Source organism: Carcharodon carcharias, chromosome 37, assembly GCF_017639515.1.
Source record: "Carcharodon carcharias isolate sCarCar2 chromosome 37, sCarCar2.pri, whole genome shotgun sequence".
Classification (NCBI taxonomy): Eukaryota; Metazoa; Chordata; class Chondrichthyes; order Lamniformes; family Lamnidae; genus Carcharodon; species Carcharodon carcharias.
The window spans coordinates 5,113,714-5,125,953 of NC_054503.1; the positions used below are offsets into that span (position 1 = coordinate 5,113,714).

Here is a 12,240-nt window from a genome sequence, read left to right on the forward strand (position 1 = left end):
GCTGCCGGCCAGTAGGGGCCACAGAGATGAAAAACTCACGTCTGCAAAATGAAATTAGGCTTAAAATAAACAGTTTGGATGTTCGACGTCATACCTCGGTCAGATCCCGGCCGGCAACTTGTTCTTTCTCTCTCTCCCCGTCTCTACTCAGCTCTGAGTCAGAAGATTGAGGGTTCGAGCCCCCACCCCAGAGGCTTGAGCACAAAAATCAAGACCGACACTCCCAGTGCTGGTGCTGAGGGAGCGCCGCACTTTCGGATGGGGCATTAAGCCCCGTCTGCTCTCGCTGGTGGGTGTAAAAGATCCCACGGCCCTTATATTGGAAGAAGTGGGGCGGGGGGGATGTGTGGGAATAGCTTTCCTCTGCGTCCGGGGGCCAGTATTTATCCCTCAGCCAACATCACTAAAAACAGATGACCTGGGTCGTTCTCACGTTGCTGTTTGTGGGATCTTGCTGTGCATGAATTGCTGTCAGTCAAATCACTAACTGTCTTTCTGTTATATTTCAGCCCCAAATGATCTACAAAACTCTGTTTAAAGTGAGACCATTGGACCCTAGCTCTTAAAGGGACAACACCAACAGCAGATATTGAACATTCTAACAGTGTGCAAAGGAAGACCCCAAAAGGATTGTGGGCCAGAGTTGTTGCCAGGGTGAGCCAGTCCCTAATGAGCTCATAACCCCTCAAAATCAACCTCCATCTGGATAGCAGATTTGGACAAGATGGAGAGAGAGATGGAACAAGAGATTAAGGGAGAGAAATGGGGAGAGAGAAATAGAGAGAGAGAGAAATATACAGGGAGATTTGGGGAGAGAGAAATAGAGAAAGAGAGAAATAGGGAGAGAGAGAGAGAAATAGACAGAGGTGGAGAGAGAGAAATGGGGAGAGGGATTGGGGAGAGAGAGAGAGATAAGGAGAGAGAAAGGGAGAGAGAAAGAGAGAGTGATGGAGAGAGAAATGAAGAGAGAAATGGGGAGAGAAATAGGGACGTGGAGAGAGAGATGGAGAGTGAGAGATGGAGAGGTACAGAGAGAAGGAGGTGCACAAAGAGAGATGGAGAGAGAGAAATGGGCAGAGAGAAATGGGTGTGAGAGATGGGGAGACAGAGAGAGATGGAGAGAAAGATGGAGGGAAAAATGGGGGGAGAGATAGAGACATGAGAGAGAGAGATGGAGTGAGAGAGAGAAAAAGAGAGAGAGATGGAGAGAAGAGCGGGAGATGGAGAGAGGGAGAAATATAGATGGAGAGAGAGAAATAGAGGGAGAGTGAGAGAGAGATGGAGAGAAAGAGAGATGGAGAAAGAGAGAGAAATAGAGAGAGATAGATGGACAGAGATGAAGTGATGGAGAGGGATGTAGAGAAAGAAGTGATGGAAAGATAGGAAGAGAAAAGGGATGGAGAGATGGGAACAGACAGGAATGGAGAGAAAAATGGAGAGAGAGAGAGAGAGAGAGGAAGACAGAGATGTAGGGGGAGATGGAAGGTTAGAAGGAGCTGGGGAAGCATGAAGAAAGGAGACTTTCAGAGAGACAGAGACAGGGAGAGTGAGACTCACCCAGCTGGCCAGCGGACTGAGCATGAACTGTTGCAGCTTGTGACTGAGGTGAGAGTCGCTCTTCAGGATGGACCGTCGCCGGCAGCTGAACGTCTGATTGGAGATCTCCATATCCCCAGAGAGAGAGAGAAGAGAGGACAGAGGCAAAACAGCGAATTAAATATCACAAACAACTTCTCCACAACAGAAACCCCCGAATAGACAGCTCCATAGCCCAAGCGAGAGCATAGAGAGAGAGAAAACAGGAGCAAACTGTGAGTCCAGCAACACAAACTTCCTCAACTGCTGAAAAACTCCTCCTCTAACGTTAAACTCTTTCTCAATCGTACTAAAACTTCCGCCAGCTGATTGTTTAGGGCTGAGTGTGGGGGCGACAACATCCTGAGAAAAGCAATCACCTCTGTATTCAAACACAGATTAACGGATAACACAAACCAAAATCCCTCTCTGCATCAAACACATGTTAGCTAGTAACAGACCCAAACATCACTGTCTGTATCAAACACTCCCCCACCGATAACAAACCCCAATATCCCTGTCTGTATCAAACACTCCCTCACTGATGATCAACACTAATATCCCTGTCTGTATCAAACACTCCCTCACTGATAATCAACTCTAATATCCCTGTCTGTATCAAACACTCCCTCGCTGATAACAAACCCCAATATCCCTGTCTGTATCAAACACTCCCTCGCTGATAACAAAACCCAATATCCCTGTCTGTATCAAACAATCCCTCACTGATAATCAACCCTAACATCCCTATCTGTATCAAACACTCCCTCACTGATAACAAAGCCCAATATCCCTGTCTATATCAAACATTCCCTCACTAATATCAAAACCCAATATCCCTGTCTGTATCAATCACTCCCTCACTGATATGAAACCCCAATATCCCTGTCTGTATCAAACACTCCCTCACTGATAACAAACCCCAATATCCCTGTCTGTATCAAACAATCCCTCACTGATAACAAACCCCAATATCCCTGTCTGTATCAAACACTCCCTCACTGATATCAAACCCCAATATCCCTGTCTGTATGAAACACTCCCTCACTGATAACAAAACCCAATATCCCTGTCTGTATCAAACACTCCCCCAATGATAACAGAACCCAATATCCCTGTCTGCATCAAAAACTCCCTCACTGATAACAGAGCCCAATATCCCTGTCTGCATCAAACACTCCCTCACTGATAATCAACCCTAATATCCCTGTCCGTATCCAATGCTCACTCACTGATAACTACCCCAATATCCCTGTCTGTATCAAACACCCCCTCACTGATAGCATTTGTTATCAGTGAGGGAGTGTTCGATAGAGACAGGAATATTAGGGTTGATTATCAGTGATGGCGTGTTTGATACAGACAGGGATATTGGGGTCAGTTATCAGTGAGGGAGTGTTTGATACTGACAGGGAGATTAGGGTTTGTTATTGGTGGGGGAGTATTTGATACAAACAAGGATATTGGGGACTGTTATCAGTGAGGGAGCATTTGATACAGACAGGGATATTGGGGATTGTTATCAGTGGGGGAGTGTTTGATACAAACAGGGATATTGGGGTTTGTTATCAGTGAGGGAGTGTTTGATAGAGACAGGGATATTGGCGTTTGATATCATTGAGGGAGTGTTTGATACAGAAATGGATATTGGGGATTGTCATCAGTGGGGGAGTGAATAATAAAGACAGGGATATTTGGGTTTGTTATTAGTCAGAAAGTGTTTGATACAGACAGGCATATTGGGGTTTGTTATTAGTGAGGGAGTGTTTGATACAGACAGGGATATCGGTGTTTGTTATTAGTAAGGGAGTGTTTGATACGCACCGGGATTTTCGCGTTTGATATCATTGAGGGAGTGATTGATACAGACAGGGACATCAGAGATTATGAGTGAGGGAGATTTTAGTACAGACTAGGGATATTTAGGTTTGTTATCAGTGAGGGAGTGTTTGATACAGACAGGTATATTGGGGTTTCTTAACAATAAGGGAGTGTTTGACACAGACAGGGATATTTGGGTTTGATATCAGTGAGGGAGTGTTTGATACAGACAGGGATATTGGGGTTTATGCAGGGATATAAGTGTTTGATATCAGTGAGGGTGTGTTTGATACAGACAGGGATATTAGGGTTTGATATCAGTGAGGGAGTGATTGATACAGACAGGGATATCAGCGTTTATGAGTGAGGGAGGGTTTAGTTCTGACTAGGGATATTTAGGTTAGTTATCAGTGAGGGAGTGTTTGATACAGACAGGGATATTGGGGTTTGATATCAGTGAGGGAGTGTTTGATACAGACAGGGATATTGAGGTTTATGCAGGGATATAGGGGTTTGATATCAGTGCAGGAGTGTTTGATACAGACAGGGTTATTAGGGTTTGATATCAGTGAGGGAGTGATTGATACAGGCAGGGATATTATGGTTTGATATCAGTGAGGGAGTGATTGATACAGAGAGGGATATTAGGGTTTATGAGTGAGGGAGTGTTTAGTACAGACTAGGGATATTTAGGTTTGTTATCAATGAGGGAGTGTTTGATACAGACAGGGATATTGGGGTTTGTTATCAGTGAGGGAGTGTTTGATACAGACAGGGATATTGGGGTTTATGAGTGAGGGAGTGTTTGATACAGACAGGGATATTGGGGTTTGATATCAGTGTGGGAGTGTTTGATACAGACAGGGATATTAGGGTTTGATATCAGTGAGGGAGTGATTGATACTGACTGGGATATTGGGGTTTGTTATTAGTCATGGAGTATTTGATACAAACAGAGATTTTGGGGTTTGATATCAGTGAGGAAGTATCTGATACAGACAGAGATATTGGGGTTTGTTATCAGTGAGGGAGCGTTTGATACAGACAGAGCTGATGGGGCTTGGTATCAGTGAGGGAGTGTCTGATACAGACAGGCATATAGGGGTTTGTTATCAATGAGGGAGTGAATGATACAGACAGACATATTGGGGTTTGTTAATACTGAGGGAGTGTTTGATACTGACAGGGATTTTGGTGTTTGTTATTAGTCAGGGAGTGTTTGATATACACCGGGATTTTGGGGTTTGATATCAGTGAGGGGATGTTTGATACTGACAGTGGTATTGGGGTTTGTCATCTGTGAAGGAGTGATTGATACAGACAGGGATATCAGCATTTATGAGTGAGGGAGGGTTTAGTTCCGACTAGGGATATTTAGGTTAGTTATCAGCGAGGGAGTGTTTGATATAGACAGGGATATTGGGGTTTGATATCAGTGAGAGAGTGTTTGATACAGACAGGGATATTGGGGTTTGTCATCAGTGAGAGAGTGTTTGATACTGACAGGGATATTGGGGTTTGTTATTAGTCAGGGAGTGTTTGATACAGACAGGGATATTGGGGTTTGTTATCAGTGAGGGAGTGTTTGATACAGACAGGGATATTGGGGTTTGTTATCAGTGAGGGAGTGAATGATACAGACAGGCATATTGGGGTATGTTAGTAGTGAGGGAGTGTTTGATACAGACAGGGATTTTGGTGTTTGTTATTAGTCAGGGATTGTTTGATATACACCAGGATTTTGGGGTTTGATATCAGTGAGGGGACGTTTGATACAGACAGGGGTATTGGGGTTGTCATCAGTGAGAGAGTGTTTGATACTGACAGGGATATTTGGGTTTGTTATTAGACAGGGAGTGTTTGATACAGACTGGGATATTGGGGTATGTTATCAATGAGGGAGTGTTTGATACAGACAGGGATATTGGCATTTGTTGTCAGTGAGGGAGAGTTAGATACAGACAGGGATATTGGGGTTTATGAGTGAGGGAGCATCTGATACAGGCAGGGATATATCTGTTTATGCGTGAGTGAGTGTTTGATACAGACAGGGATATTGGGGTTTGATATCAGTGAGGGAGTGTCTGATACAGACTGGGATATTGGGACCTGGTATCAATGAGTGAGTGTTTAGTATTGACAGGAATATTGGGGTTTGTTTTCGGTGAGGGAGTGTTAGATACAGACAGGCATATTGGGGGCTGTTATCAGTGAGGGAGTGTTTGACACAGACAGGGATATTAGAGGCTGTTCTCAGTGAGGGTGTTTTTGGTACAGACAGAGATATTGGGGTCGGTTTTCAGTGACGTAGAGTTAGGTACTGACAGGGATATTGGAGATTATGCGTAAGGGAGTTTTTGATACAGGCAGGATCATTGGGGTTTAATATCAGTGAGTGAGTGATACAGACAGTGATTTTGGGGTTAGTTATCAGTGAGGGAGTGTTTGATACAGACAGTGATATAGGGGTTTGTTATCAGTGAGGGAGTGTTTGATAAAGACAGGGATATGGGTGTTTGTTATCAGTGAGGGAGTGTTTGTTGCAGACATGGATATTGGGGTTTGTTATCAGTGAGGGAGTGTTTGATACAGACTGGGATATTGGCGCTTGATATCAGTGAGGGAATGTTTGATACAGAAATGGATATTGGCGTTTGTCATCGGTGGGGGAGTGATTGATACAGAAAGGGATATTGAGGTTTGTTATTAGTCAGAGAGTGTTTGATACAGACAGGCATACTGGAGTTTGTTATCAGTGAGGGAGGCTTTGATACAGACAGGGATGTTGGGGCTTGTTATCAGTGAGGGAGTGTCTGATACAGACAGGCATATTGGGGTTTGTTATCAGTGAGGCAGTGAATGACACAGACAGGCATATTGGTGTTTGTTATTAGTCAGGGAGTGTTTGATACGCACCGGGATTTTGGGGTTTGATATCAGTGAGGGGGTGCTTGATACTGACAGGGATATTAGGGTTTGTTATTAGGCAGGGAGTGTTTGATACAGACAGAGATATTGGGGTTTGATATCATTGAGGGAGTGTTTGATACAGACAGGGATATTGGGGTTTGATATCATTGAGGGAGTGTTTGATACAGACAAGGATATTGGGGTTTATGCAGGGATATTAGGGTTTGATATCAGTGAAGGAGTGATTGATACAGACAAGGATATCAGGGTGTATGAGTGAGGGAGTGATTGATGCAGACAGGGATATTGGGGTTTGATATCAGTGAGGGAGTGATTGATACAGACAGGGATGTCAGGGTGTATGAATGAGGGAGTGTTTGATACAGACAGGGATATTGGGTTTGTTATCAATGAGGGAGTGTTTGATACAGACAGGGATATTGGGGTTTGTTATCAGTGAGGGTGTTTATGATACAGACAGGGATATTGGGGTTTGTTATCAGTGAGGGAGTGTTTGACACAGACAGGGATATTGGGGTTTATGCAGGGATATTGGGGTTTGATATTAGTGAGGGAGTATTTGAAACAGACTGGGTTATTGATGTTTGTGAGTGAGGGAGTGTTTGATACAGACAGGGATGTTGGGGCTTGTTATCAGTGAGGAAGTCTCTGATTCAGACAGGCATATTGTGGTTTGATATCAGTGAGGGAGTGATTGATACAGACAGGGATATTGGGGATTGTTATCAGTAAGGGAGTGATTGATACAGACAGGGACATCAGAGATTATGAGTGAGGGAGTTTTTAGTACAGACTAGGGATATTTAGGGTTGTTATCAGTGAGGGTTTGTTTGATACAGACAGGGATATTGGGGTTTGTTATCAATGAGGGAGTGTTTGATAGAGACAGGATATTGGTGTTTGGTATCAGTGAGGGAGTGTTTGATGCAGACAGGGATATTGGGGTTTGATATCAGTGAGGGAGTGATTGAAACAGACAGGGATATCAGGGTTTATGAGTGAGGGAGTGTTTAATTCCGACTAGGGATATTTAGGTTAGTTATCATGAGGGAGTGTTCGATACAGACAGGGATATTGGGGTTTGATATCATTGAGGGAGTGTTTGATACAGACAGGGATATTGGGGTTTATGCAGGGATATTAGGGTTTGATATCAGTGAAGGAGTGATTGATACAGACAGGGATATCAGGGTGTATGAGTGAGGGAGTGTTTGATACAGACAGGGATATTATGGTTTGATATCAGTGAGGGAGTGATTGATACAGACAGGGATGTCAGGGTGTATGAGTGAGGGATTGTTTGATATAGACAGGGATATTGGGTTTGTTATCAATGAGGGAGTGTTTGATACAGACAGGGATATTGGAGTTTGTTATCAGTGAGGGTGTTTATGATACAGACAGGGATATTGGGGTTTGTCATCAGTGAGAGAGTGTTTGATACTGACAGGGATATTGGGGTTTGTTATTAGTCAGGGAGTGTTTGATACAGACAGGGATATTGGTGTTGGTATCAGTGAGGGAGTGTTTGATACAGTCAGGGATATAGGGGTTTATTATCAGTGAGGGAGCGTTAGGTACAGACAGGGATATTGGGGTTTATGAGTGACGGAGCATCTGATACAGACAGGTATATATGTGTTTATGCATGAGGGAGTTTCTGATACAGACAGTGATATTGGAGTCTGTGATCAGCGAGGGAGTGTTTGATACAGACAGGGATTTTGGGGTTTGTTATCAATGAGGGAGTGCCTGATACAGACAGGGACATTGGGACCTGTTATCAGTGAAAGAGTATTTGATACAGACTGGGATATATGCATTTGTTATCAGTGAAGGAGAGTTAGATACCTACAGGGATATTGGGGTTTATGAGTGAGAGAGAACCTGATACAGCCAAGTATATATGTGTTTATGCGTGAGTGAGAGTCTGATACAGAAAGGGATATTGGAGTCTGTGATCAGTGAGGAAGTGTCTGATAAAGGCAGAGATATTGGGATTTGATATTAGTGAGGGAGTGTTTGATACAGACAGGGACATTGGGGGCTGTTATCAGTGATGGAGTGTTTGATACAGACAGAGATATTGGGGTTGGTTTTCAGTGAAGTAGTGTTGGTTATGACAGGGATATTGGTGATTATGCGTAAGGGAGGTTTTGATACAGGCAGGATCATTTGGGTTTGATATCAGTGAGGGACTGTTTGATACAGACAGGGATATTGGGGTTTGTTATCAGTGAGGGAGTGTTTGATACAGACAGGGATATTGGGCATTTTTATCAGTGAGGGTGTGTTTGACACAGACAAGGATATTGGTGTTTGATATCAGTGAATGAGACTTTGATACAGACAGAGATATTGGGGTTTATCAGTGAGGGAGTGTTTGTTGCAGACATGGATATTGGGGTTTGTTATCAGTGAGGGAGTGTTTGTTACAGACATGGATATTGGGGTTTGTTATCAGTGAGGGAGTGTTTGATAAGACAGGGATATAGATGCTCTTATCAGTGAGGGTGTGTTTGATACAGACAGAGATATTAGGGTTGTTTTTCAGTCACATAGTGTTAGGTACTGACTGGGATATTGGAGATTATGCGTGAGGGAGTTTTTGATACAGGCAGGATCATTGGGGTTTGATATCAGTGAGGGGGTGTTTGATACAGACAGGGATATTGGGGTTTGTTATCAGTGAGGGAGTGATTGATACAGACAGGGATATCAGGGTGTATGAGAGAGGTAGTGTTTGATACAGACAGAGATATTGGGGTTTGATATCAGTGAGAGAGTGATTGATACAGACAGGGATTTTAGGGTTTTTGAGGGAGAGAGTGTTTAGTACAGACTAGGGATATTTAGGTTTGTTATCAATGAGGGAGTCTTTGATACAGACAGGGATATTGGGGTTTGTTATTAGTGAGGGAGTGTTTGATACAGACAGGGATAATGGTGTTTGTTATTAGTCAGGGAGTGTTTGATATGCACCGGGATTTTGGGGTTTGATATCATTGAGGGGATGTTTGATACAGACAGGGATATTGTGGTTTGTCATCAGTGAGAGAGTGTTTGATATTGACAGGGATATTGGGGTTTGTTATTTGTCAGGGAGTGTTTGATACAGACAGGGATATTGGGGTTTGATATCAGTGCGGGAGTCTCTGATACAGACTGGGATATTGGGACCTGTTATCAGTGAGGGAGTGTTTAGTACTGACCGGAATATTGGGGTTTGTTATCAGTGAGGGTGTGTTAGATACAGACTGGCATATTGGGGTTTGTTATCAGTGAGGGAATATTTAACACAGACAGGGACATTGGGGGCTGTTATCAGTGATGGAGTGTTTGATACAGACAGAGATATTGGGGTTGGTTATCACTGAGGGAGTGTTTGATACAGACAGGGATATTGGGGTTTATGCAGGGATATTGGGGTTTGATATCACTGAAGGAGTATTTGAAACAGACTGGAATATTGATGTTTATGAGTGAGGATGTGTTTGATACAGACAGGGATGTTGGGGCTTGTTATCAGTGATGGAGTCTCTGATACAGACAGGCATATTGGGGTTTGTTATCAGTGGGAGAGTGATTGATGCAGACAGGGATATTGGGGTTTGATATTAGTCAGGAAGTGCTTGAAACAAACAGAGACTTTGGGGATTGATATCAGTGAGGTAGTGTCTGACACAGACAGGCATATTGGGGTTTGTTATTAGTGAGGGAGTGTTTGATACAGACAGGGATAATGGTGTTTGTTATTAGTCAGGGAGTGTTTGATATGCACCTGGATTTCGGGGTTTGATATCAGTGAGGGGATGTTTGAAACTGACAGGGATATTGGGGTTTGTTATTACTCAGGGAGTGCTTGATACAAACAGAGATATTAGGGTTTGATATCACTGAGAGAGTTATTGATAAAGACAGGGATATTAGGGTTTATGAGTGAGAGAGTGTTTAGTACAGTCTAGGGATATTTAGGTTTGTTATCAATGAGGGAGTGTTTGATACAGACAGGTATATTGGGGTTTGTTATCAGTGAGGGTGTGTCTGATACAGACAGGGATATTGGGGTTTGTTATCAGTGAGGGAGTGTTTGATACAGACAGGGATATTGGGGATTGATATCAGTGAGGGAGTGTTTGATACAGACAGGGATTTTGGGGTTTGTTATCAATGAGGGAGTGCCTGATACAGACAGGGACATTGGGACCTGTTATCAGTGAAAGAGTATTTGATACAGACTGGGATATATGCATTTGTTATCAGTGAAGGAGAGTTAGATACCTACAGGGATATTGGGGTTTATGAGTGAGAGAGAACCTGATACAGACAGGTATATATGTGTTTATGCGTGAGTGAGAGTCTGATACAGACAGGGATATTGGAGTCTGTGATCAGTGAGGAAGTGTCTGATACAGACAGAGATATTGGGATTTGATATTAGTGAGGGAGTGTTTGATACAGACAGGGACATTGGGGGCTGTTATCAGTGATGGAGTGTTTGATACAGACAGAGATATTGGGGTTGGTTTTCAGTGACGTAGTGTTAGGTAATGACAGGGATATTGGTGATTATGCGTAAGGGAGGTTTTGATACAGGCAGGATCATTTGGGTTTGATATCAGTGAGGGACTGTTTGATACAGACAGGGATATTGGGGTTTGTTATCAGTGAGGGAGTGTTTGATACAGACAGGGATATTGGGCATTTTTATCAGTGAGGGTGTGTTTGACACAGACAAGGATATTGGTGTTTGATATCAGTGAATGAGACTTTGATACAGAGATATTGGGGTTTATGAGTGAGGGAGTATTTGATACAGACAGGAATATTGGTGTTTGTTATCAGTGAGGGAGTGTTTGATACAGACAGGAATATTGGGGTTTGTTATCAGTGAGGGAGTGTTTGTTGCAGACATGGATATTGGGGTTTGTTATCAGTGAGGGAGTGTTTGTCACAGACATGGATATTGGGGTTTGTTATCAGTGAGGGAGTGTTTGATAAGACAGGAATATAGATGCTCTTATCAGTGAGGGTGTGTTTGATACAGACAGAGATATTAGGGTTGTTTTTCAGTCACGTAGTGTTAGGTACTGACTGGGATATTGGAGATTATGCGTAAGGGAGTTTTTGATACAGGTAGGATCATTGGGGTTTGATATCAGTGAGGGGGTGTTTGATACAGACAGGGATATTGGGGTTTGTTATTAGTGAGGGAGTGTTTGATACAGACAGGGATATTAGAGGCTGGTATCAGTGAGGGTGTGTTTGATACAGACAGAGATATTGGGGTTGGTTTTCAGTGAAATAGTGTTAGGTACTGACTGGGATATTGGAGATTATGCGTAAGGGAGTTTTTGATACAGGCAGGATCATTGGGGTTTGATATCAGGGAGGGGGTGTTTGATACAAGCAGGGATATTGGGGTTGGTTATCAGTGAGGGAGTGATTGATACAGGCAGGGATATCAGGGCGTATGAGAGAGGTAGTGTTTGATACAGACAGGGATATTGGGGTTTGATATCAGTGAGAGAGTGATTGATACAGACAGGGATTTTAGGGTTTATGAGGGAGAGAGTGTTTAGTACAGACTAGGGATATTTAGGTTTGTTATCAATGAGGGAGTCTTTGATACAGACAGGGATGTTGGGGCTTGTTATCAGTGAGGGAGTGTCTTATACAGACAGGGATATTGGGGTTTGTTATCAGTGGAGGAGTGATTGATACTGACAGGGATATAGGGGTTTGTTATTAGTCAGGGAGTGTTTGATACAAACAGAGATTTTGGGGTTTGATATCAGTGAGGAAGTGTCTGATACAGACAGTGATATTAAGGTTTGATATCAGTGAGGGACTGTTTGATTCTGACAGTGATATTGGGGTTTGTTATCAGTGAGGGTGTGTTTGATACAGACA

General features: G+C 43.1%; 1 pseudogene; it reads right to left on the reverse strand.

The window, feature by feature from the left end:
• The window catches only part of LOC121272953, a 126,082-nt pseudogene extending 124,344 nt beyond the window's left edge, over positions 1-1,738 (reverse strand).
• Between the last annotated feature and the right edge of the window lie 10,502 nt (positions 1,739-12,240).